Here is a 26,780-nt window from a genome sequence, read left to right as displayed (position 1 = left end):
GGGAGGGATTGCATTGGGGAGTTATACATGATATAAATGATGAATTGATGGGTGCTGACGAGTTGATGGGTGCAGCACACCAACATGGCATAAGTATACATATGTAACAAACCTGCACGTTATGCACATGTACCCTAGAACTTAAAGTATAAAAAAAAAAAAAATCTTTGTAACATTATTCTGAGAAGAAAAAAAATAGTTTTTAAGAACTGTCAGTGGGAGAGAACCTACTGGTGATTATTCTAGACTCTCAGAATATGTGGAAGGCTGTACACTATGAGGAGGAACAAATTCAAGGTCAGAGGTAGCTTTTGAATTTTCAAATAATCTTGGAGCCGTCTCTTTCTCTACTTAAAAAAGGTGGTAAGTCTATTCTCTACCTGCCTGAGCAGAGAAAATGCTGATTATCCCTGGAGAAAAAGATAGTCATAAAATTCTGTATTTTTTTCAAATATGATGATCATAATTTATTATAAAAATATGTTATGCAAGGAGACCAGAGCAATTCAAAAGAAAAATCACATATAGACAGACTTGCTGATAAACCTGACACTGCAGTTATAATGAAACAGCTTTAAATAGGATTAATATCTTCAAGGAAAAGAAAAAAACATAATCTGAAAATCCGATGTCAGTACATGACTCTAAGCAGAAAAGACACAGCAGAAAAAAAAAGAATTAGCATATTGAAAAACACTGGAAGGTAGATTAATAGAAATTCTTTATGTTGAAGCATATACTAAAACATGAGTACATATTAGAGAAATGACAGTAATTGATATATAAAACAAGGTGGAATGCCCTAACTTATTTTTAACTGGAGTCCTATAAGGTAGAAGACAATGGAGCAAAAGCAACATTTGAAAAACTATTGACCAAGAGTTTTCCAAAATCAAATACTGACACCGAGCCACAGTTGCAATAAATTTTGTATACTCGAAGCAAGATGAATATAAATAAATCTATATTTAGGAACATCATGTTTTAAGAAAAGAAAACCAAAAACAAAGAGAAAATTTTAGTAGCAGCTACAAAAAATGACACATTATCCTAGAAGGAGCAACAGCATCACTGACAGCTCACTGTTCTCAGAAACCATGGAAACTAGAAAGCAATGGAAATCATTATCAAATGCTGGGAAAACAAAGTTCTAAGAATTCTATATCCAGAAAAAAATATTATTCTGAAGGAGACCAAATAGAAATGATTTCAGACAAGCAAAAACTGAAAAACACCTGCCATTAAAGAATACTACAGAGTGTTGTTCAGGCATAATGATAATTATTCTAGACAAAAGCAGAAGAAACAAGAAAAAAAACCCAGTATACCTGAAAAGATAAATATGTAGATAAATATATTAGATATTGGCTGCAGGAAATGATAATTATAAGGTCAATATTAAGTATGTAGAAAAGTAAAATGCATGAAAATATAAACAATGGGAAGGTACTAAAGTTGAGGAATTATTAAAACAATAATTTATGTTAGACTGAGCTATGTCAAGACACATCTATGTTTAATTTTCTATTGCAATCAATTAGTAAAATAGTGTACACAGAATAAGCTGATTATATAATAAAAGAATAATTCAGAAGAAGACAAGACATGGTGTAAATAACAAAACAAATAGTAAAATGGTAGTTTGCCACTACCAAAACTCGTGTTAAAATTTGATCCCCATTGTGGCACTGTTGGGAGGTGGGGGCTAGTGGGAAGTGTTTGAGTCACTGGGGTAAATCCCTCATGAATAACTTAATGACCTTTTCACTGTAGTGAGTAAGTTCTGGTTCCAGTGAAATTGGGTCAGTTTCTGTGACAATGGATTAGTTTCCATGCAGTGAGTTGATATAAAGCCAGGATACCCCTTGGGTTTTTTATTTTTGCATGTGTCCGCTTCCCCTTTGACTTTCTCTGCCATGTTATAAGGTAGCATAAAAGCCCTGACAATATTGCTGATAATATGATCATATACCTGGAAAACCCTAAGACTCATCCAAAAGTATCTAGAACTGGTATAGGAATTCAGCAAAGTTTCAAGATACAAAATTAATGTACACAAATTAGTAGCTCTGCTATACACCAACAGCGACCAAGCTGAGAATCAAATCAAGAACTCAATCTTTTTGTAGTTTTCCTTGTAGAGGTCTTTCATGATAGCTGCAAAATAAATAAAATACCCAGGAATATAACCATCCAAGGAGGTGAAAGACCTCTATAAGGAAAACTATGAAACACTGCTGAAAGAAATCACAGATGACACAAACAAATGGAAACATATCCCATGCTCACGGATGGGTAGAATCAATATTGTGAAAATTACTCTACTGCCCAAAGCAATCTACAAATTCAATGCAATCCTACAAAAATACCATCATCACTCTTCATGTAACTAGAAAAAACAATCCTAAAATCCATATAGATCCATAAAAGAGCCCCCATAGCCAAAGCAAGATCTTGCAAAAAGAACAAATTTGAAGGCATCATTACCCAACTTTAAAGTATACTATAAGGCCATAGTCACTAAAACAGCATGTTACTGGTACAATAATAGGCAAAAAATCAAAAAAATCAAACCCACAATGCAATACCACCACACTCCTGCAGGAATGGCCATAACCAAAAAATCAAAAATTAATAGATGTTGGTGGGAATGTAAACTAGTAAAATCACTGTAGAAAACAGTGTGGAGATTCCTTAAGTAGCTAAAAGCAGAACTACCATTTGATTCAGCAATCCCACTAGTAAGTATCTAGTCAAAGGAAAAGAAATCATTTATCAGAAAGACACTTACACATGCATGTTTATAGCAGCACAATTTGCTGTTGCAAAAATATGGAATCAGCCCAGTGGCCCATCAATTGATGAGTGGATAAAGAAAACATAGTGTATTTAGTGTATATTATTGATGACTACTCAGCCTAAAAAGGAAAAAAGTAATGGCATTTACAACAACCTGGATAGAATAAAAAACTATTATTCTAAGTGAGGCAGCTCAGGAATGGAAAACCAAATATTGTATGTTCTCACTCTAAGCTATAACACACAAAGCATAAGAATGATACACTGGATTTTGGTAACTCGGGGGAAATGGTAGGGGATGGGGAGGGATAAAAGACTACGCATTGAGTACAGTGAACATTTCTTGGGTTATGGGTGCACCAAAATCTCAGAAATCAGCACTAAAGAACTTATTCGTGTAACCATCTGTTTCCCAAAAACCTATTGAAATAAAAAATAAAAAATTACAAAAATAAGTGGCATCACAGTTAAATTTTTTACATCCATTATTACTAGAGTAAAATATATCATCAAGATGGGAAGAAAACAATTATCAATACATAAATTTGACAATTAATTCACATATGGGAGAGAAATACATCTTAGAAATCGAGGAGAATAAAACAGAAAACTACCACAAAAGAATATCAAAATAAGAAAAAAACTTACACATGCAATAATATGAATTAATCTAATAAACATATGTTGAGAAACTCCCTTAGGGTGAAAAATTCACTGACTGTAAGATATTAATAGAAAGTTCAAAAATAGACAAAACTAATCTATGGTGTAAGAAATTAGGGGAGTCATTATTTTTGGTATGCTAATTTGTAACTAAAACAAGGCACAATGAAGATTCTCAAGTTTCAATACTCTATTTTAGCCCACCACTGATTATATAAATATGTTCAATATATACAAATTTTGCAACCTGTGCACTTATGCTTTGTAATTTTTTGTATGTCCTCTGTGTATGATACACCTAAACAATAGGTTATCATAATAAACATCTAGAATCTAAACACCATTCTGTCTTTTTTGTTTTTTGAGACGGAGTTTAGCTCTGTTGCCCAGGCTGGAGTGCGGTGGTGTAATCTCAGCTCATTGCAACCTCTGCCTCCCGGGTTCAAGCGATTTTCCTGCCTCAACATCCCAAGTAGCTGGGATTACAGGCATGTGCCTACGTGGGCATTTAATTTTTGTATTTTTAGTAGAGACCGGTTTCACCATTTTGGTCAGGCTGGTCTCAAACTCCTGACCTCAGAAAAGCCACCCGCCTCGAACTCCGAAAGTGCTGGGATTACAGGCCACTCTGTCTTTGTATCCTAAACAACCCTTATTCAAGATTTCCAATGACTACAATTTCTCAGTCATACTAAGTCCAAATCAGTCAAGTAATGTTACATTTTGTTCAAAAGTATTTTGCTTATGTGTAAATATCACAGAGAGGAAAATTTTACTTTCGTGTGAACACACACACATACACACACACACACACACACACACACATCTGTAACTGTAGGTTTCATTTATTTAGTTATTTCTCCAGATATTGCAAGACCGAGCAAGTGGGAATGGGTTGGGGTTATTATAAAAATTACAAATGTAATAATCATGCTGAAGCTCTACTCCACCTGTTATTTAAGTGGTCTCATTCCTGTGTAATATTGTCTTCCCTAATCCCTTCAAGTTATGTCCTGCAGTTCTCAGGTGTTCTTGTCATCTTACAAAAGCTCTGTCAGCTCACTCATTTTCTTCCTTGTTTCCTCCTTTAGCAAGACCCACCACAGAAGCCTGTGCTGCTCATAAAATTTCCTAAGCTCACCCACAGCGATCACTGCTTCAGCTGGCACTCGTTCTTAAGTGCTCTAAAGCCTCCCCACTGTGTGAAAGTCCAGCATGCTGTGACAAACCTACCATGCCTGACTCCCTTCTGATGTATGAGTGGCCATGAGGTATTGATACTCATGTCATTTTTGCTGATGCCTAGCTCTAAACTTTGTATCATGATTCTGAAATTTACCATATGGGTTAGAGAATATAATAAAAATAAGCGCAGATGGGAAAACCACAATATTTAAAAAACAAACAAACATCTCTAACACATGTAATAAACTTCTGAATTAAAAGAATAGAATAAAAAGGTTTTTAAAGTACAGATTACTGACATTAATGGAGCACAATTGTTTATATAGATTCAGTATGCAAATATTTATAGAAATCATTTAGTATTCATTTGCTCTGGTGCTTTTTAATTTTCCCACTTTGACTTTTTCATTTTCCACTACACTCAAAAGTTGTAACAAAAAAGATTAATAAATAGCAAGTGGAGCAATATTGAACTGTAATATTGAAGTTCAAAATTAAAAAGAATAAATATTCTAAATGTTTTTATTCTGAAACAACTAAAATAGTGCCAATTCTGAGGACTGATATGAGCACAAAAGCAGATAATTAACACTGTAACAATTACTTTTAGTTATGTTTGAAGAAAGAATATGAAAATAATTATAATGTGAAACTTAAGAGTAAATTACAAAGGCAATAGTCATTCTAATTGTGAATAAAAACTTTTGTAAGAAATATTTAAGGAAAAGTAAAATTGTTAAGTATATGAAAACGTGACTAGAGAAGGTTTACAGGAACTAAGTATGCCAAAAAATAATTTAACAAAACTGGCTATCCAAAAATACTTTTCCAGAATACCTCACTTGTCAAATTTATCAATTACTGAGTGACAAGACATTTTATGACCAAATGGTGCAAATTTATAAGTTAACAGGTTTTTCTAAGAGGCTGAAATAGTCAAAGATCAGTATAACCAAAACTCTTTAGAACAGCCAAACAGTACTAGGGTTGCAGCAAGACAAGTATATCGAGAATGAATAGCTTTCCACATTTTACAAAGTTGTATTAAAGAAATCACATAAAATAAAGCTTTCTGAGGTTATTTCAATGACACTGTAAACTCTCATTATTTATCTTTCTAATAAAGGAAACCAAGTAAATTCACCATTCAATATAATTTCATAGGAGACTATGTCAAGGACCACCACGAAGGCCTGTACCTGTTGTGGCCTGTATGTGACATATGAAGTCAGTGATCAGGGACTGAAAATTAAACTTTCACACTTTTCACATAGCTGTGTGCCATTAGGGGTAGCTGTGCTTCCGCAGGAAGGTGGACATTCTTAGAATTGGCTCAAGGTACAGGATAGTGGTGGCTATGGAGAATGTCATGAGAGAGAGAGAGAGAGAGAGAGAGAGAGAGAGAGAGAGAGAGAGAGAGAGAGAGTATTTTTCAGATAATTAGAATGAATTCAAGTTACAAGATCTACTTCAAATATCTCTCATACAGTTACAAATTAATAAAAAATGCTCTTAATATCTAATAAGTTACCAACAAATTGTCTTAATGATTTTCACTCCTGATATAGAAGGAAATGTTTCCTTACACGATAATTTAAAGAGTTGCATGTTTCACTTAATCTCCCACTATCCCCCAAGCCAGCTGTGACACCTACAAAGGTTACAAATGGCATGAGCTTAGTTACAGTATTTCCTACTATCTAAAATTGGCTTATTTAGCCTCTCACTGCTGTTTTCTAGATGAACAAATATGAATTTTATTCAATTATTTACTTTATATTAAATGGAAACTACTCTATGTCATATTCTATAGGGATAGAAAAAATCATTCAGGATACATGCATTCCCAGTTTAAACATCTTCAGAGGCTTCCACAACTTAAGGCTTCAAATGGAGTTCTCTTCCATTTACACTAGTTATACCAATACATTCTTTGTCTATGCCACCATTGTTTCTGAGAGAGAGTCAGATCTATGGCTTTCCGGGAAGTAAATCACTATCAAGTGCGTATAATTATTCTTCTCTGAGGCACTGCCATATCATTTAGGAACTCCTAAGTAGTGGGACACATCCAATTTTGGGACTAAAGATACCCCATATATTTACCAGACTGGGAATTCACTTCTTCCCCAAGTACAGTCATGGTGTCTTTGTTGCCCTAAGTATTCATAGATCTCCTTGCTTTTCTGAGAAAATTCTGCTTAACTTCCTAATAAGGAGTCAGGAACCTAAATGTTAAGAAGAGAACTTATTTATTCTTTATGAAAGAAAATTATATAAAATGTATCCCAAAATAAAGGAAATCACATAGTTGGCTATCTTCTTCAAACAAGAAGGAGCAAAATCAAACAAACAAACAAAAGCACAAAATAGTAATTTAATAAATTATTTCATATTTTTCTTCTACAATAAGATTCATTTTACTGGAAAAGTAATTCACTTCCCTTTCTGAGATTTTTAAAGTTGTTTTGAAGAGCAGAGCATGAAGTAGACCTCACAGAACAGTATCCCTTTAACATAGTTACTATACACTTTAGTGTTGCTCTCATTTGTTTTCTTTAGTTCCTTGAGTACAAGCTTCCAAGAGTAAACAGTGGTCTTTCTTTTTTTCTTCTTTTCTTTTTTTTTTCTTTTTTTTTTTTTTTTATTATACTTTAAGTTCTAGGGTACATGTGCATAACGTGCAGCAGTGGTCTTTATCCCCTCGCCCAGTGCCTCTAATTAATCCCTTAGAGTCAATATACATAGTTTTACTTATGCTAAAAGAATGGTTAATGAAATTTGTATTAACAGGTTGCTTAAGAGAAGGAATCTGGGAATCTCAGGTGGGAAAAAAATGGCAAGCAAAAATATGGGATAAAACAATATGCTTTCTTTCTCTTGATATTTCTAATTAATTTTTTGAAGGTTGAAGAAAGACTATAGCACTGTGTTATATTGTTGTAAATGTATTTAGAGAAGATATTTGACAAGTATATTATAAATGGAGTAAGGTAAGGGGATTTAGAAAGACATAATTCTAAACTTCACTCAAACTGATAGACCCTTTAAAAATCATAATGTAACACTAAGAACAACCACTAATGTGTGTGTGTCTGTGTGTGTCTCTGTGTGTGTGTGTGTGGTGTGTGTAGAGAGAAAGAAACAGAGATACACTACAAATTATAATTAAATTAAACTGGAATTCTACACAATGTCCATATATGAATGCAGAGAAAGAAAATCAGAAAAATGGAAACAGAATCAACAAACAGGAAAACAAAATGGCAGACTTAAGCCTTAATATATTAATAATTATATTAAATATTAACATTATACCTGCAACAATTAATACACAGAAATTCACAGAATATTATTTTAGAAAAGACCCAACTTCAATTACAAAATATGAACAGTTTTTTATAAAGTAAAAGGACACAAAAAAATGCAAATAATAATCAAACAAAAGTAGGAGTGACTACACTAGTAAACAGGAAAAGTGGACTTAAGAATAAAAAATATATATAATAAAGAGAGGGGCATTATACAATGACAGTAGGGTCAGTTTTTCAATAAGACATTGCATTCCTAAACACGTATAAAACAACACCACTGCAAAATATATTAAGTGAAAGCTGATAGAACTGAAAGAAATAATGAAATTCACAGCTATAGTTGGAGAAATCAACATTCTCTCAACAATTGATAGAACAAATAGAACACTGGCAATGATTCAGAATAACTCTGCACCATCATTAACCAACAGAATAAAATACTAATTTATAGAACACTCTATCCAACAAATAGCTGAACATATGTTCTTTTCAGGAACTCAAGCAGCAAAAACAAGATGGATCATATACTGAGCCATGAAACAAACCTCAAGGAATGTAAAAGAATTGAAATCATATAGATTGTGTTATCCAAACACGGTGGGATGAGACTAGAAATTAACATAGGGGAGGTAACAGGAAAATATCCAAACATTTGGAAATAAATAACAGAATATTCTTTTTTTTTTCTTTATTTCTTCTTCTTAAAAAAAAAAAAAAAAATCCATGAGATACATGTGTGAAATGTGCAACTTGCTATGTACATATTCGTGTGCCATGGTGCTCTGCTGCACTTATTAACCCATCCTGTAAGTTATCTCCTCCAATCCCCCACCCATCAATGGGCCCTGGTTTGTGTTGTTCCCCTGTCTGTGTCCATGTAGTCTCGATGTTCGACTCCCACTTATGAGTGAGAACATGCAGGGTTTGGTTTTCTGTTCCTTTGTTAGTTTGCTGAGGATGATGGCTTCCAGCTTCATCTATGTCCCTGCAAAGGACATGATCTAATTCCTTTTTAATGGCTGCATAGTAATCCATAATGTATATGGACCACATTTTCTTTTTCCATTCTACTATTGATGGACATTTGGGTTTGTTCCATGTCTTTGTCATTGTAAATAGTGCTGCAATAAACACATATGTGCATGTATCTTTATAGTAGAATGATTTGTATTCCTTTGGGTATATACCCAGTAATGGGATTGCTGAGTCAAATGGTATTTCTGGTTCTGGATCCTTGAGGAATGGCCATACTGGCTTCCACAATGGTTGAACTCATTTACCGTCTCACCAACAGTGTAAAAGTGTTCCCAATTCTCCACAGCCTTGCCAGCATCTATTGTTTCTTGACATTTTAATAATTGCCATTCTGACTGGCATGAGATAGTATCTCATTGTGGTTTTGATTTGCATTTCTCTAACAATGAATTATGTTGAGCTTTTTTTTTTCATATATTCAACAGCCCTGTAAATGTTTTCTTTTGAGAAGCGTCTGTTCATATCCTTTGCCCACTTTTTGTTGGGTTTGTTGTTTTATTCTTGTAAAGTTAAGTTCCTTGTGAATTCTGGATATTAGACCTCTGTCAAATTTGCTGTGTTGAGAAAACTCAAATAAATTCAAGAATGACAGAGAAGGAATTCATAATTCTATGAAATATATTTAAAAGGAGATTGAAATGAATTTTAAAAAAATAAATTCTGTAGCTAAAAAATGCAATTAGCATACAAAGTGCATCGAAGTACTTTAATAGCAGAATTGATCAAGCAGAAAAAAAAGAATTAGTGAGCTTGAAGACCAGCTCTTTGAAAACACAAAGTCAGAAGAAACAATAAAAGATTTGAAAAACAATGAAGCACACCCTCAAGATCAAGAAAATAGCCTTAAAAAAGCAAACATAAGAGTTATTCGCCTTAAAGAGGAGGTAGAGAAAGAGATAGCAGTAGAAAGTTTATTTAAAGGGGGCAATAACAGAGTACTTCCCAACCCTAGACTAAAATATTATATGTAAGTACATACAGGTTATAGAACACTAAGTAGATTGAACCCAAAGACTATCTCAAGCATTTAATAACCAAATTTCCAAAGGTCAAGCATAATATACATATCTTAAAAGCAGCAAGAGAAAAGAAACAAATAACATACAACTGGACTCCAGTACACTTGGCTGAAGACTCTTCAGCGGTAACCTTAGAGGCCAGGAGAGAGTGGTAAAACATATTTAAAGTGCTGGGAAAAAAAGTTTTTGTTTTGTTTTGTTTTGTTTTTTGTTTGAGATGCAGTCTTGCTCTGTCACCAGGTGGGAGTGCAGTGGCATGATCTTGGCTCATTGCAACCTCCACCTCCTGGGTTCAAGTGATTCTCCTGCCTCATTCTCCTAAGTAGCTGGGACTACAGGAGCGTGTCACCAGGCCCAGCTAAATTTTGTATTTTTAACAGAGACAGGGTTTCACTATGTTGGCCAGAATGGTCTTGATTTCTTGTCCTTGTGATTCACCCGCCTCGGCCTCCCAAAGTGCAGGGATTATAGAAGTGAGCCACCTCGTTGGGCCAAAAAAGAAGTTTTATGCTAGGATAAAATATTCTGTGTATTCCAGAAAAGCAAAAGCTGAGGGATTTCATAAACACCAGACTTATGCAACAAGAAATGCTAAAGGGAGTACTTCAATTAGAAAGAAAAAGACATTAACTAGCAATAAGAAATGATCTGAAGATAAAAAAACTCACTGGTCATAGTAAGTACTCAGAAAAACACAGACTATTCTAACACTGTAACTGTGATGTGTAAACTACACTTATCCAAGTAAGTAGAAAGCTAAGTGATAAGCCAATACAAAATAATGAAAACCATAGCTTTTCAAGACATATTTAGTATAATAGGATATAAATAAAAGAAACAAAATATTAAAACTAGGGGATGAAATTAAAGCACAGAGTTTTTTATTACTTTTCTTTTTGCTTGTTTGTTTATGCAAACAGTGTTAAGTTCTTATCAGGTGAAAATGATGAGTAATGTGATAGTATTTGCAAGACTCGTAGTAACAAACCGAAAAGCATATAATATAGACACAAGAACATAAGAAGCAAGAAACTAAATCACATCACCAGAGAAAACGACCTTCACTGAAAGAATACAGGAAGGTAAGAAAGAAGGAAGAGAAGACCATAAAACAAGAAAACAAATAACAAGCCGGCGGGGCGCGGTGGCTCAAGCCTGTAATCCCAGCACTTTGGGAGGCCGAGACGGGTGGATCACGAGGTCAGGAGATCGAGACCATCCTGGCTAACACGTTGAAACCCCGTCTCTACTAAAAAATACAAAAAATAAAACTAGCCGGGCGAGGTGGTGTGCGCCTGTAGTCCCAGCTACTTGGGAGGCTGAGGCCGAGAATGGCGTAACCCGGGAGCAAGCTTGCAGTACGAGTCCGGCCACTGCACCCCCAGCCCAAGGAGACCAGAGCAGACTCCGTCCCCTCAAAAATAAAATAAATAAAATAAATAAATAAATTAGGAATAAATAACAAAATGGCAGAATCCCTACTTATCAAAATAATGTTAATAATAATTGACTAAACTCTCATCTAAAAAATAAAGCTAAAACAGTAGCATTTCTATATGGCAACAGTGACCAGTGTGAAAAATAAAATTTAAAAAAGAGAATCCCATTTACAATAGGCCACATGTAAAATTAAATATCAGGAATTAACAAAGAAGTTAAAATCTATAATGAAAACTTATAAAACACTGAGGAGACTGGCGCGGTGGCTCAAGCCTGTAATCCCGCCACTTTGAGAGGCCGAACGGGCAGATCACAGGTTCAGAGATCGAGACCATCCTGGCCTAACATGGGAAACCCCGTCTCTACTAAAAACACACACACACACACACACACACACAAAACTAACCGGGTAGGGGGGCGCCTGTAGTCCCAGCTACTGGAGCTATGCAGAAATGGCGTGGAACCCGGAGGCGGAGCTTGCCAGTGGACTGAGATCCGGCCACATGCACTCCAGCTGAAACGAGCCAAGACTCCTCCTCAACTCAAAATAAATAAATAAATAAATAAATAAATAAATAAATAAATAAAACACTGATGGAAAAAAGGGATTAGGAGTCAGAAAATAGAAAAAACATTCCTTGTTCATGGATTGGAAGACTCAATATTTTTTAAATGTCCACACTGTCCTAAACAATCTACAGATTCAATACCATCTCTATCAAAATACCAATGACATTCTTCACAGAAATAAAATATCCTAAAATTTATATAAAACCACAGAAGACCCAGAATAGCTAAGCTATCCTAAGCAATAAAAGTAAAACCGGAGGAATCACATTACTTGACTTACAGTTGTACTACAGAACTATAGTAACCAAAACAGCATGGTACTGGCAAAAAAACAGACTCATAGATCAATGGAAAATAATAGAGAACCCATGAACAAATCCAGACACCTATAGTGAACTCATTTTTGACAAAGTTTCCAAGAACATACACTGGGAAAAAACAGTCTCTTCAATAAATGGTGCTTAGAAAACTAGGTATCTATATACAAAAGAATGAATCTAGACCCCCTCTCTCACCATATACAAAATTCAAATGTAAATGGATTAAAGACTTACATCTAAGACTTAAAACTATGAACCTACTACAAGAAAACATTGGGGAAAATCTCTAGGACTTTGGGTTGGAGAAATATTTCTTGTAGTACTCACAAACATGGACAACCAAAACTAAATCGACAAATGGGATCACATCAGGTTAAAAAAAAGTAATAACTTCTGCATAGTGAAACATACAATCAACAAAGTGAATATTTTCTGCCACAGAATGGGAGAAAATACTTGCAAACCATCTGACAAGGAGTTAATAACCAAAATACATATTAATAGGTAGCACAAACAACTCTGTAGGAAAAATATCTAATAATCCAATCAAAAATGGTCAAAATATTTGAATAGACATTTCTCAAAAGAAGACATGCAAATGGCAAACAGGTATATGAAAAGGTGCTCAACATCACTGATCATCAAAGAAATTCAGATCAAAACTACAATGGGATATCATCTCACCTCAATTAAAATGTCTTATATTCAAAAGACAGGCAATAACACATGCTGGTGAGGATGTGAAGAAAGGAAACTCTCTAACACTGTTGATAGGAAGGCAAAATAGTAAAACCACTATAGAGAATTGTTTGGAGGGTCCTCAGAAAACAAAAACTTGAGCTATAATATGATCCAACAAGTCCACTGCTAGGTATATATCCAAAAAGAAAGAAAATCAGTACATCAAAGAGATACTTACACTCCTATGTTTATTGCAGCACTGTTTACAATAGGCAATATTTGGAAGCAACCTAAGTGTCCATCAACAGATAAATGAATGAAGAACATGTAGTACATGTACACAATGGAGTACCATTCAGCCATAAAAAAAATGAGATACAATCATTTGCAACAACAACGATGGAACTGGAGATTATTATGTTAAGTGAAATAAGCCAGGCACAGAAAGACATATGTCATATGTTCTCACTTATCTGGGGGAGGTAAAAATTAATACAATTAAAGATAGAGAATAGAAGCATGGTTACCCAAAGCTGAGGATAGTAAGTGGCTGTTGGGGGTGGGGAAAGTGGGAATAGTTAATGGGTACAAAAAATCGAAAGAATGAATAAGACCTAGTATTTGATAGCACAACAGGGTAATTACCGTTCCTAATAACTTAATTCTACATTTTAAAGCAACTTAAAAGTGTAATTGGATAGTTTTAACTCAATAGATGAATGCTTGAGGAGAAAGAAACCCCATTCTCCATGATCTTCTTCTTTTACATTGCATGCTGGTATCAAAATGTCTCATGCACCCCATAAACGTATACACATACTATGTACTCACAAAAATAAAGTGAAATTTTAAAAAATTATTCTAGCAATTTTGAATTATACTGTGTAATATATAATATTATTAACTATAGTCATCTTGATGTGCTATCAAACACTAGAATTTTTGTTTCTATCTAACTGAATGTTTGTACCCATTAACAAACCTCACTTTATCTCCTTTCTGCAATCCTTTGAAATCTCTGTTAACTATCACTCTACTCTGCTTCCAAGAGATCAAATTTTTTTAGCTGCTACATATGAGTGGGAACATGTAATACATGTTTTTTTCTGCCTGCCTTATTTCACTTAACATAATAAACTTCAGTTCCATCAATGTTGCTACAAATGACAGAATTTCATTTTTTGTTATGGCTAAATAGTATTCCATTGTGCATAAATATTCATCATATTTTTTATCCATTTAGACATTGATGGACACTTAGGCTGATTCCACATCTTGTCTAATGTGAATAGTGCTGCAGTAAATAGTGGGGTACAGGTATTTCTTTGATATACTGATTTCTTCTCCAGATAAATATTTGGTAATAGGAATGCTGGATAGAACTACTTTATAAAGTAGCTCTATTTTTAGTTTTCTGAGAAAAATCCATTTGTTTCCCATAATGGCTGTACTAATTTACATTCCCACCAACAGTCTATAAAATAGAGTTCCCTTTTCTCCACATCCTCACCAGCAATTTTTTTATTTTAGTTTTCTCTTTTGGTAATAGCCATTCTAAATGTGGTAAAATAATATCTCATTGTGGATTTGACTTGTATTTCCCTAATATTTAGTGATGATGGGCATTTTCCTCGTATATCTGTTGGCCATTTTTATGTCTTATTTTAAGAAATACCTATTCAGATACTTTGCCCACTATTTAATGGGATTATTTGTTTGATTTTCTTTTTTCTTGTTGAGTAGTTTGAATTCCTTGTATATTCTGGATAGCAGTCTTGTGGGAAGATAGTGTGAAAGTATATTCCCTTATTCCACAGTTTGTCTCTTCACTCTGTTTTTTTTTTTTTTTTTTTTTTCCTGTGTAGAAACTTTTTAGTGTATTTTAGTTCCATTTGTCTACTTGTGTTTCTGTTTCTTGTATTTTTGAGGTCTGAGCCATAAAATATCTGCCTAGATCAATGTCCTGGAACATTTCTTCTGTTTTCTTCTACCAATTATAAAGTTTCAGGCCTTACATTTAAGTCTTAAATCCATTTTGATTTGATATTTCTTAATGGCAAGAGATAGGGGTCTAGTTTTATTATTTCTTACATGAATATCTAGTTTCTCTGTAACCATTTTATTGAAGAGAGTGTTCTTTCCTCAATTTGTGCTGTTGGTGACTTTGTTTAAAATGAGTTGGTTGTTAATATGTGAATTTATTTCCAGTTTCTCTACTTTGTTTTATTGGTCTATGTGTCTGGTTTTATATCAATATTGTATTGTTTTGGTTACTATCATTTTCCACTGCATTTTGAAGCTAGGTAGTCTGATGTTTGTTTTGTTCTTTTGGGTCAGAATTAATTTTTCTATTCAGGTTCTTTTGTGGTTTTATACAAATTTTAGAGTATTTTTCTGTATCTGTGAAGAATGTCATTGGTATCCTGATGGAGATTGCATTAATTCTGTAAATTCTTTTGCGTAATATGGTCATTTAAATTGTATTAATTCTTCCAATTCATGAGCATGGAATTTCTTTCCATTTGTTTTTGTCCTCTTTAATTTTTTCATCACTTTTTGAAACAGAGGTCTTTTACCTCCTTAGTTACATTTATTACTAGGTATTCTTGTAGCTACTGTAAATGAGATTGCATTCTTTTTTTTTTTTTAATTTTTTGTCAGCTAAGTCATTATTGGTGTATAGAAACACTAGTGATTTTGTATATTGATTTTGTATCCTGTAACTTTATTCATTTATCAGCTCTAGGAGTTTTTGGTGGTTTTTAGGTTTTTCTATATCTTAAAGCATGTAACCTGCAAAGAGAGACTATTTGATTTCCTCTTTCCAAAGTAGGATGCCTTTTAGAAATTTCCCTTGCATGTATGCTCTGGCTAGGACTTTTAGTACTGTGGTAAATAGGAGAGGTGAAAGTTGACATTTGTGTCTTGTTCCAGTTCTTAGAGGGAAGGTGATTAGTTTTTTCCCATTTACTATAATTGAGCTGTGAGTTTGTCAAATATGACCTTTATCATGTTGAGGTATGCCCCTTCTGTACTTAATTTATTGAGAGTTTTTATCATGAAGGGATGTTTAATACTGTTACATGACTTTTCTGCATCTGTTGAGAGGATCATAGGGCTTATGTCCTTCATTCTGGTGATGTAATGCATCTCATTTATTGATTTATTGATTTGGGTATGCTGAACCAACCTAACATCCTTGAGATAAATCCCACTTGATTAGAAACATTATCTTTTAATGTGTTGTTAGATTTGGTTTGCCAGTATTTTGTTAAGGATTTATATGTCTATTTTCATCAGGAATATTAGCCTGTAATTTTCTTTCTCTCTCTCTCTCTCTCTCTCTCTCTTTTTTTTTTTGTAGTGACTTTTTGTGGTTTTGCTATCAGAGTAATGATGGCCTCACATAATTAGTTGAAAGAATCCCCACCTCTTCAACTGTTGAAATAATTCACACAGAATTGATGTTAATTATTCATTATCTGTTTGACAGAACTTGGAAGAAAAGACATTTGAACCTGGGATTTTCCTTGTTGGGAGATTTTCATTACTTTTTAAATTTTAATATTAGTCTGTTTATTTGGGGTCTGCTATGTTTTTTTCTTGGTAAACTAGCTAGCAGTATATCAATTTTAAACATCTTTTAAAAGACAAGTTTTCATTTCATTGATCCATTTTTTATAACTATTTCAGCTAGTTCTGCTCTGATCTTTATTGTTATTTTATTCTACTGCTTTTGAAATTTATTTGTTCTTCTAATTCCTTGAGGTGTACAATTAGATTGTTTATTCGAAATTTTTCTATTTTTCCCATATGGGTATTTATTGCTATAAATTTCCCTTTAGCACTGCTTTTTGCTGTATCATACAGGTTTTATTAGGTTGTCTTCCATTTTCATTTGTCTTTTTTTTTTAATTCTTCTTAATTTTGTCATTGATCCAATGGTGATTCAGGAACATATTATTTAATTTCCATTTACTTGTACAGTTTTCAAAGTTCCTCTTGTTACTGATTTCTAGGTTTAATTTATTGTGGTTTTAGAAGATACTTGATATTATTTTAAGTTCATAAATTTTGTTGAGAGTTGCATTGTGGTCTAACATATGGTCTATCTTGGAGAATGTTCCATGTGCTGATGAGAAGAATGTATATTCCACAGCTGTTGCATAAAATGTTCTGTAAATATCTGTCAGGTCCATTTGGTCTATAGGGCAGTTTAAATCCAATATTTTATTGTTGATTTTCTGTCTAGGTGCTTAGAGCGGGTGTTGAAGTTCCCACCACTGTATTGAAGTCTATTTCTTGCTTTAGATTTAATAATATTTGTTTTGTGTATATGAGTGCTTTCATGTTAGGTGCATATATATTTAGAAATTTTATATTCTCTTGCCAAATTGATTCCTTTATTGTTATATAATGACTTTATTTTCTCTTTTACTGTTTTTTATGTAAAGTGTGTTTTAATCTTACGTAAGTATAGCTAACCCTGCTCACTTTTAGTTTCCATTTGTGTGGAATATCTTTTTCCATTCCTTCACTTTCAATTGGTGTGTGTCCTCATAGATGATGTGTGTTAATTGTAGGCAGCATAGATTTTGATCTTTTTAAAAAATCCATTCAGTCAGTTTTTATTATTTAAGTGGGCAATATAATACATTTACATTCAAGGTTATTTTCGACAGATAATGACTTATTCAGGTCATATTGCCAATTGTTTTCTGATTGATTGTTTTGTATATCCTCTGCTACTTTATTTTTGTTTATCACTGAGGTGTGGTGGTTTTGGTAGTTATCTGCAGTAGTAACATTTGAATCCTTTATCTTTGTCATTGTGTGTCTGCTCTATGTGAGATACATACTTTCATCAGTTTTCATAGCAGTAAATATTTTCCTTTCATTTCCAGATATAGGACTCCCTTAACTACTTCGTGTGGGGGCAGTCTAACGGTGATTAATTCTCTCATTTTCTGCTCGTCTGAGGAAGACATCATTTCTCCTGTATTTTCGAAAAGTAGCTTTGCTGGGTATAATATTCTTGTTTGTCAGGTATTTTTCTTTAACACTTTGAACATATCATCTCATTCCCTCCTGGTCTGTAAAGTTCCTGCTAAGAAATTCACTGTTAGTCTGATGGGGGTTTTCTTATATGTAACATGACACATTTATCTTGTTGGTTTTAGAATTATCTTTGTCTTTGGCTTTTGACAACTTGAATATAATGTGCCTTGGTAAGACCTTTTTGATTTGAATCTATTTGGAGGTGTTTGAGCTTCCTGTATCTGGAAGTCTATGTCACTTGCAAGACTTCAGAAGTTTTTAGTGATTATTTTGTCAAATAGGTTTTCTCTATACTTTTCCATCTCTTTTCCTCCTGTAACACCCCAAATTAAAGCATTTGACTGCTTTATGGTATTCCATATGTCACATAGGCTTGCATCTTAGTTCATTATTTTTATCTTTTCTTTTATTTTCTCTATATATAGAGAAATAAACAATAAAATAATATATAGATAAAATATTATATCCGATTGAGTTATTTCAAAAGACCTATCTTCAACTATGGAATTTTTTTCTTTAGCTTGATCTAGTCTATTGCTGAGGATCTCAGTTATATTGTGTATTTCATTCATTGGATTCTTCATTTCCAGAAGTTCTGTTTGGTTCTTTTTTACGATATCTATCACTTTGTTGAATTTTTTATTTAGATCATAAATTGATTTTCTGGTTTATTTGTATTGCTTATGTGTTTTCTCTTGAAACTCGCTGAGCTTCTTTGGCATCATTATTTTGAATTGTTTTAAGGCTATTTATTGAATTATTTTTTGTTTGAATTTGTTGCATGAGAATTATTCCAGTTTTTGGATGGTGCCATGTTTCCTTGCTTTTTCATGTCTCTTGTGTCCTCACATTGGTATCTGTTCAACTGATGTAACAGTTGCTTGTAACAATTTGGTTTTTGGTATTGGATTTCATAAGCAAAGACTTTTTCCTGTAGATGTATCTATAGTGTTGTTTGGGTAGAGTGCCTTATCTTTAATCCTAGATGTGTGCAGTAGCAAGTCTCTGTATTTATTTGTCTGTGAGCAGCATCAGTGATATCTGTAATTTCCTCTGTGGCTTAGACTGCTTTTGTTAGTGGAGGCTGTGGTAAGGCTTTACTGAAGAAGGGAACACCGAGTCAAGCCAGTCTTGCGCCCCTGTGGCAGTGATGGCAGGCCAAGTGGAATGCCTGTTCTTGGGTCCCAAGCAATATATGTGGGCACTGGTGTTAGTTAACAGGTTCAGGTGGGCTAATTCTTTGGCTTCCATGCATTTTGGTTGGGGCTGGCAGCTGCAGCAGTGGGTTGGGTGGGTGTGTGGGTCCTTAGGATCCTGGTCAGTGTATGTAATGTCAGTGATAGCAGTAGTTGTGGTGGGCAAACCCTTGGACATGCAGGTAGCAGCACATGCTGATGCCAGCGGTGGTGGTGATGGGCTGGGTGAATCAGTCACTAGTTTCCCAGGTAACATGTGCAGGTGGGGGCTGACAATGGTTGTGACAATAGGATGGACAGGCTGGTCATTAGGCCCCTGGGAGGGGTGTGCTGATGCTGGTGATGGTAGGTAGGGTGGGATGATTCTCAGAAGACAGATGGTGGCCAAATCATGCATGGCTTTGAACCATATTGGATTGTACTCAGAGGAAATAAGGGGCAAGTCAAGTATTTTTTTTTTTTTTAATGTGACTTGCCAGGTTTATATTTTATAAAGAAAATAAGTAGTAGCTTAAAGAAGAAATTAGAGAAGAGCAAGTCAAAGGCAATTGCCATCATTAGAGTAAATAGTAGATGTTTAAAATGGAGAAAATTGTTGGTATATAAGCAATATTATTTTATAAACTTAAAGCCTTGACATAATTATATGTATTTTATTACTAATTATAAAATTACATTATTATGTAAAGGAAGTAATAAAAAAATCCCCAGGTGGTTTTAAATCGTGTTCTTGTTTTCCAAAAATAAGTTATTTGATAACAGCCTTGTTAGTAATTTAATAATTTTTAATTGATGACTTATGGCCTAAAGGATCTTTTATACCGGTATATAACAAACCAATTGTGTAATTAGTAATAATTTAATGATTCAAGTGACAATTTTCCAAACTGTTGCATTTAGTTGATTTTGCAGAGTAAGACTATTATGCTGTACATTATTTTTAAAAACTTTGTTGTTAAGCTCTGAGTCATCTTCTTATAATTATAAATCTCTATAAGAAGAATTTTACCTTCAAATAGACTGTGTAGATATAGAAAATAATATAGTAATTGGCTCTGTTTGTTTTATTAATTATAAAATCCATAGTCATATTCTATTTTATATTTCATAAGCATTCAATTTAATTATAAAAATTTAGTGATATATTAGAGCCTGTGTGAAAGATAATTAAAGAAAAGCAAACAAACTATTAGAAATTTTATTTCCATATTTGTATTTTTCTTTTCACCATGTTAAGCATCTCATCTTCTTAAGCATTTTGTTTTAGTCTGCTGGCACATTGTTTCATAGCTGCAAGATGTCTACTATACTTGGAGAAATCACATTTTCACTGACTATGTCAGAAGGTTGGGGAAGAGTTAGGAGGGACAAAGGGCATTCTCCTCATGCTACTCTGGCCTTCATGTATTAGTCAGGGTTCTCCAGAGAAACAGAACCAATAGAAGATACATAGATATAGATGATACAGATAGATCTAGATATAGATATAAATACAGATGTGTAGATAAAAGATTTATTATAGGAATTGGCTCATGTAGTCATTCAGATAAGAAGTTCCATGATCTGCTGTCTCCAAGCTGAGGAACCAGGAAAGTCTGTCGTGTAATTCAGTCCAAGTCTGAAGGCTTGTGGTGGGGCAGGGGACTTATTAGATGATGGTGTAAGTTCAGGTCTGAGTCTGAAGGCTCAAAAGGACCAGGAGCTCCACTATGCAAGGACAGGAGAAGATGAATGACTCAACTCAAGCAGAGAGAGCAAATTTGCCCTTCCTCCATCTTTTATTTTATTCAGTCCCTCAGTGAATTGGATATGCTCAGCCACGCTGGGGTAGGACATCTGCTTTAAACAGCTCACCAAGTCAAATGCTGACGTCTTTCAGAAACATCCTCACAAACACACACAGAAGCATTCTTACCAGCTATCTGGGCATTCCTTAGCACACAAGTTAACACAAAATTAACCATCACACTTTATCAGGGAGAAACATTTTTTTTCTTAAATTTCTTAAGTGTATTTTATCTGCTATTGGCCAAAATTGAGTTCCATTCCAATCCTAGGACCCAGCAGAGGTATAGGATCGCTGTGATTGGCTCAGGCAAATAAAGATGTGTCCCTTGGAGCTAGACACATTACTTCTGAATAAAATTTAGGTTTTGCTAGCATGGAATAATGAGCTATTCTATGCTTTTGATAAATTATCTGCAAGAGAAATGATGTCAGCCTGTGGGAAAGAGAGAAACTAACATTTGCTGAATGCCTGTGTTTGTCAGTTACTATGCTCTAAGCTTTCTACAGGTTAGAGAAGAAAAGGCACATCTGATATTTTAAAAATAACATTACTGTCATATTTTGCATCTCTTCATCTTTGGGTTAACACTTTTAACATCTTTAATATCTTTAAATGTTAAAATGTTAATTTCTTTATAAACATGTATTCAATTTAAAAAATCGGTAAAAAATGTTGAAGAGCAGAAGCTATAGCCAAAATGTCAGAAGCTCCTGTATTTTTGATTAATTCAATCATTAGGTATTTACAGAGTATGGATGTAGGTACACTAAAAAGTTTCAAGAAAATATCCTAAGAGATATACATCCATTGAGGAGAACCAAGTTTTGAAAATCTAAATTTTATTATAAATGAATAAAGCAGTGTAATGAAAAACACAATTTGGAATAAGAGTGTGAATGTGGATGAAACAATCACTGATCGAAGACTTCTTCTGTATTCTCATTATTGCTTCCTTTATGATGCTTAGGTATAAAGACAGTTTATATTCTTTCATACTCTTCAGTTCACAGTATACCATATTCATAGGTCTATCTATTCAAAGCTATCCCTTTTGTGTTTAACTTTACTTCATTTTATATCATCAGTTCCATCTTATTTTAGTTCTTCCTTTCCTCTGATCTGCTTTCATGTACTCCTCCATCCTCATCTGTTCCCACTCTCCTGAATTAATGTGTTCTGAAATATGCATGAAACATAACATACGTAGTGTTGTGATATGTGTGCTTTAATTTACAGACATGATATTTAAATATAAATCACATTATTTTCCTTTTTGACACTGTTTTTGCAGTATAGCCATGTTTCTACGGCTCCACAGTATTGCATTCACTATACTTTGCTGAGGCATTCTCCATGTAATGCTCCATTTTAATGCCTAGGAAAATTCATTGCTATAAAAAAAGGGTAGATTCTTTTAATGGGACAATATGCTCATATTAGTTTGTGTATCCGTAAAGATATGGTGAGAGACCATCATAGGGATTTAGAGAATAGGCTTTCATGCAGAGAATTGGAAAGGTTTGAGTAGACAATGTCAGAAAAGTTTTCTGTTGGGTCTCAGATTGCTTACCAGCTTCCATGACATCAGGAATGTGAGGACCTGGAGGAAAGCACCTCCAATGTAATTGGGTGGGTAACTCTCAAGAACACACATGGAAACTGCTAAGAAAATCTCACATCTGCTGAATCCTATACCATTGCCTGCTGCTGTCACACTGTATCCCATACACCTTCTGAATCACATGTGAGTGCTTTTTGTTGAAACATCTACAGTAGCACTAAATTTTGGAAAATGTATTTCCATGCTTCCATCTTCTGTGACACATGATAAAATATAGAGGAGAATGGAGATTACAGTTTGTTTTCAATAAATAATTTCTAGCATATCAGGCTTAAGCATGCCGAATTTTGATAAAGAGTACTTAATTGGATTCTACAAATGGTCATTTTTACACACTCACACCAGGGCCTAAAATCCATCTCCTCTTGTTTTTGCAATCCACTAGAAATGATATCTATTTCTACCACAAAGATACATGTAAACTAGAATCTTACAATTGCTTTTGGACTGGGTTTCTCTAATATCTAGTAGATTCAAGTATCTTTTTATATGCTTTTAGCCGTTCAAGCCTATAGTTCTCTAAACTGCTCATTAATATCCCTTGGTCACCTTATATTGGTTTTCTAATTATTTTATTTGATTTAGATATTCTTTAGTACATTAATGTAGTTAGGCTTGTGTCCTCATCCAAATCTCATCTTGAATTGTAATCCCCATGATCCCCACGTGTCAAGGAAGAGACCAGGTAGAGGCAATTGGATTATGGGAGCAGTTTCCCCCATGCTGTTCTCATGATAGTGAGTAAGTTCTCATGAGATCTGATGGTTTTATAAGGGGCTCTTCCTCCATGGCTGGGCACCTCTCCTTCCTGCTGCCTTGTGAACAAGGTGCTTTATATCCCCTTCACCTTCCACCATGATTGTAAGTTTCCTGGGGCCTCCCAAGCCATGCTGAACTGTGATTAAATTAAACCTCTTCCCTTTATAAATTACCCAGTCTTGGGCTGTTCTTAATAGCAGTATGAAAAGAGACTAATATGTACGATATAGATATTTATCCCTTGACAGTTTTGTTTTTATTTTTATTTTACTTTAAGTTCTGGGATACACGTGCAGAACATGCAGGTTTGTTACATAGGTACACATGTGCCATGGTTGTTTGCTGCACCTATTGATCTGTCCTGTTAATTCTGTCCCCATCCCTCCCACCCCCCAACAGGCCCTAGTGTGTGATGTTCCTCACCCAGTGTCCATGTGTTCTCATTGTTCAAGACCCACTTATGAGTGAGAACATACAGTGTTTGGTTTTCTGTTCCTGTGTTACTTTGTTGAGGATGATGATGGCTTCCAGCTTCATCCACGTCCCTGCAAAGGACATGATCTAATTCCTTTGTAATGGCTGCATAGTAACCCATAAGGTGTATGTACCACATTTTCTTTATCTAGTCTATCATTGATGAGCATTTGGGTTGGTTCCATGTCTTTGTTATTGTAAATAGTGCTGCAATAAACATACATGTGCATATGTGAATGTGTCTTTATAGTAGCATGATTTATATTTCTTCAAGTATATACCCAGTAATGGGATTGCTGGGTCAAATGGTATTTCTGGTTCTACATCCTTGAGGAATTGCCATACTGTCTTCCACAGTGGTTGAACTCATTTACCTTGCCACCAACAGTGAAAAAGTGTTCCTATTTCTCCACAGCCTGACCAGCATCTATTTTTTTTTTCTTGACTTTTTAATAATGGCCATTCTGACTGACATGAGATGGTATCTCATTGTGGTTTTGATTTGCATTTCTCTGATAATAAATGATGTTGAGCTTTTTTCATATTTGTTGGCCATGTAAATGTTTTCTTTTGAGAAGTGTCTGTTCATATCCTTTGCCCACTTCTTGTTTTTTTTTTTTTTTTTTTTTTTTTTTTTTTTTTTTTTTTTTTTTTTTCCTTGAATTTCTTAAATTTAAGTTCCTTGTAGATTCTGGATATTAGACCATTGGCAGATGGGTAGATTGCAAAAATGTTCTTCTATTCTGCAGGTTACCTGTTCACTCTGATGATAGTTTCTTTTGCTGGCAGAAGCTCTTTAGTTTTATTATATTTAGTTAAATGTTTACTTAATTAGATCCCATTTGTCAATTTTGGCTTTTGTTGCAATTGCTTTTGGTGTTTTTGTCATGAAGTCTTTGCCCATACCTTGGCTATTTTAGATGACATAAACATCTTCTCCCAGGCACATGTGTTTCTTCACTTTAACTAACTTACATTGAATAGAAATCATTGTTAATCATATGACTTATAACTTTGGTATCTTATTAAAAATTACTTTCCTAGGCTTTGGTAAATACTAGCCCACCATTTTACAGTTAGCTTATCATGTATAACTTTAAGAAGCTTTCATTAGTGTGTTGCTTCATATTGTGAATATGAATAAAATATAAATAAAAATGGATTCCGCTATGCTCAGCAGTAATGTGACTATTTTATGCAATTGAATTTTTGAATATCATTTATAGAGTCATGGTAGAGTTTACTATGTTTTCTAAATAACTTTGTTTAGAGTTTGTTTAATATTTATGATTTATTTATTATTAATATGATCACTAAGATTTTGGTTTTATCCTATACATGTTCTGTTATGTGTTGTTAACTGATATCTTTGCTTATTAACTTAGACATGGTGTCTGCTGGGCTCTACCCTTCTCAAAACTGAGGGTCCTCTGCCTTCTGCACATTAATTTCTTTGTTAATGAATAAAAGAGGGGCATATCTAAAAAACTTGCTTTGTTGCAGGAGAGTAACTTTCTGATGGAAGTATGAGCTAAAAATTAAATTTCCCCACAGGGGACAGGAATAGAGGTGCCATTTCATGGCATGAAAGTGCCTTCAGAACACCCCTTTACTCCCACTTCATGAATATAGCATTTTAGGATTGGGTGAGAGACTCAGTTACTTTTTAAAGTACCTGCATTCTCAGTTATGTACTGATCCATCCTTCAGAATGGCTATTCATCCAGAATCAAGTAGAATGTTCTATAGAAAGAGCTGAAGCCATAATAATGGACAGACATGAATTAACATCTTTTATTTTACATTTTGGGATCCACTATTTTGCTTTTACAAGAAGAACAAAAATTATAAGTATTCATGGCCTTTGCTCCTATCCACCTCAGCCTCTACAGAATATTATATCTCTGCCTGCTCAGCCCCTGGGCTTTCGCTGTCTGCATTATTGGTAATGGGAGGGGAAATAGAACTGGAAGAGCAGGGAAATCAATAGTCACATCATGAATGCAGAGTTGTAAAGAGTACAGAAGAGAAAATGGGAAAGCAAAAAAAAAAAAAAAAAGGAACTAAGCAAACTCAAACAGGATTATATGTGATCTGAAACTGAGAATACTTAGAAAATAAGAGCTTTTGATGGTAACTGAAGGCTTATAAAATGTTGAGAGAAGACTTGTGGAAAGGGGCATGAAGACAGAGCTGGTAGAAAAACATATTAAAATTTTTCTGTCTTAGGAGGAGATTTGCTTATTTAATGCTTTACAGTGTCTTAAATACTTAAACTGCCTTTCAATTTTCTAAGCAAGTTTGGTGATTATTTAATTATAATGGTGCTCAGACTTAGCTGAAGATAGCTCAAATTTATGTGGGTTCATTTGATTCATTGTCCTTAGAATAAAATTTTTTTGAAGTAAATATACCATTATGCTATATTCTCTTAACTTACTAAGAAGTGCGTGTGTGTGTGTGTGAGAGAGAGAGAGACGGGGGGTGGGGGGAGAGAGAGAGAGAGAAGGAGAGAGATTTTAAAATATTTTACTGATAATTTTTCTGCTGATTATATGAAATTTTGTGTAACTGCTTAAGCACATGCTCAAGCATAAAACACAGAAAAGAACATTTTACAAAATGCTGGCTCAAGAAGATTACCATTGGAGTTCTGTAGTCCTACAACCTAGATAGCTAAACGCTTTCTATATCGTGAATATATAGTAGCTTTTTAAATTGATAAAAGTGAAGACAAATCTAGACACATAAATGTATATGGAGATAGTAATAATTGTAATTCATCTATTGGCACAATGAGTAAAATCATTCTGCTTTACAAGGCTTATACAATTTTTTTTTTTTTTTTTTTTTTTTT

General features: G+C 34.1%; 1 long non-coding RNA gene across 1 annotated transcript in view; it reads right to left on the bottom strand.

Moving 5' to 3' along the window:
* The window catches only part of LOC108538901 (uncharacterized), an 86,876-nt gene that overhangs the window by 14,524 nt on the left and 45,572 nt on the right, over positions 1-26,780 (bottom strand). The window lies entirely within an intron of this gene.

This window comes from Rhinopithecus bieti, unplaced genomic scaffold, assembly GCF_001698545.2.
Source record: "Rhinopithecus bieti isolate Rb0 unplaced genomic scaffold, ASM169854v2 scaffold_14936, whole genome shotgun sequence".
NCBI classification, from domain to species: Eukaryota; Metazoa; Chordata; class Mammalia; order Primates; family Cercopithecidae; genus Rhinopithecus; species Rhinopithecus bieti.
Note: the sequence above shows the minus strand (reverse complement) of the source record. Positions and strands in the feature narration are given on the sequence as shown.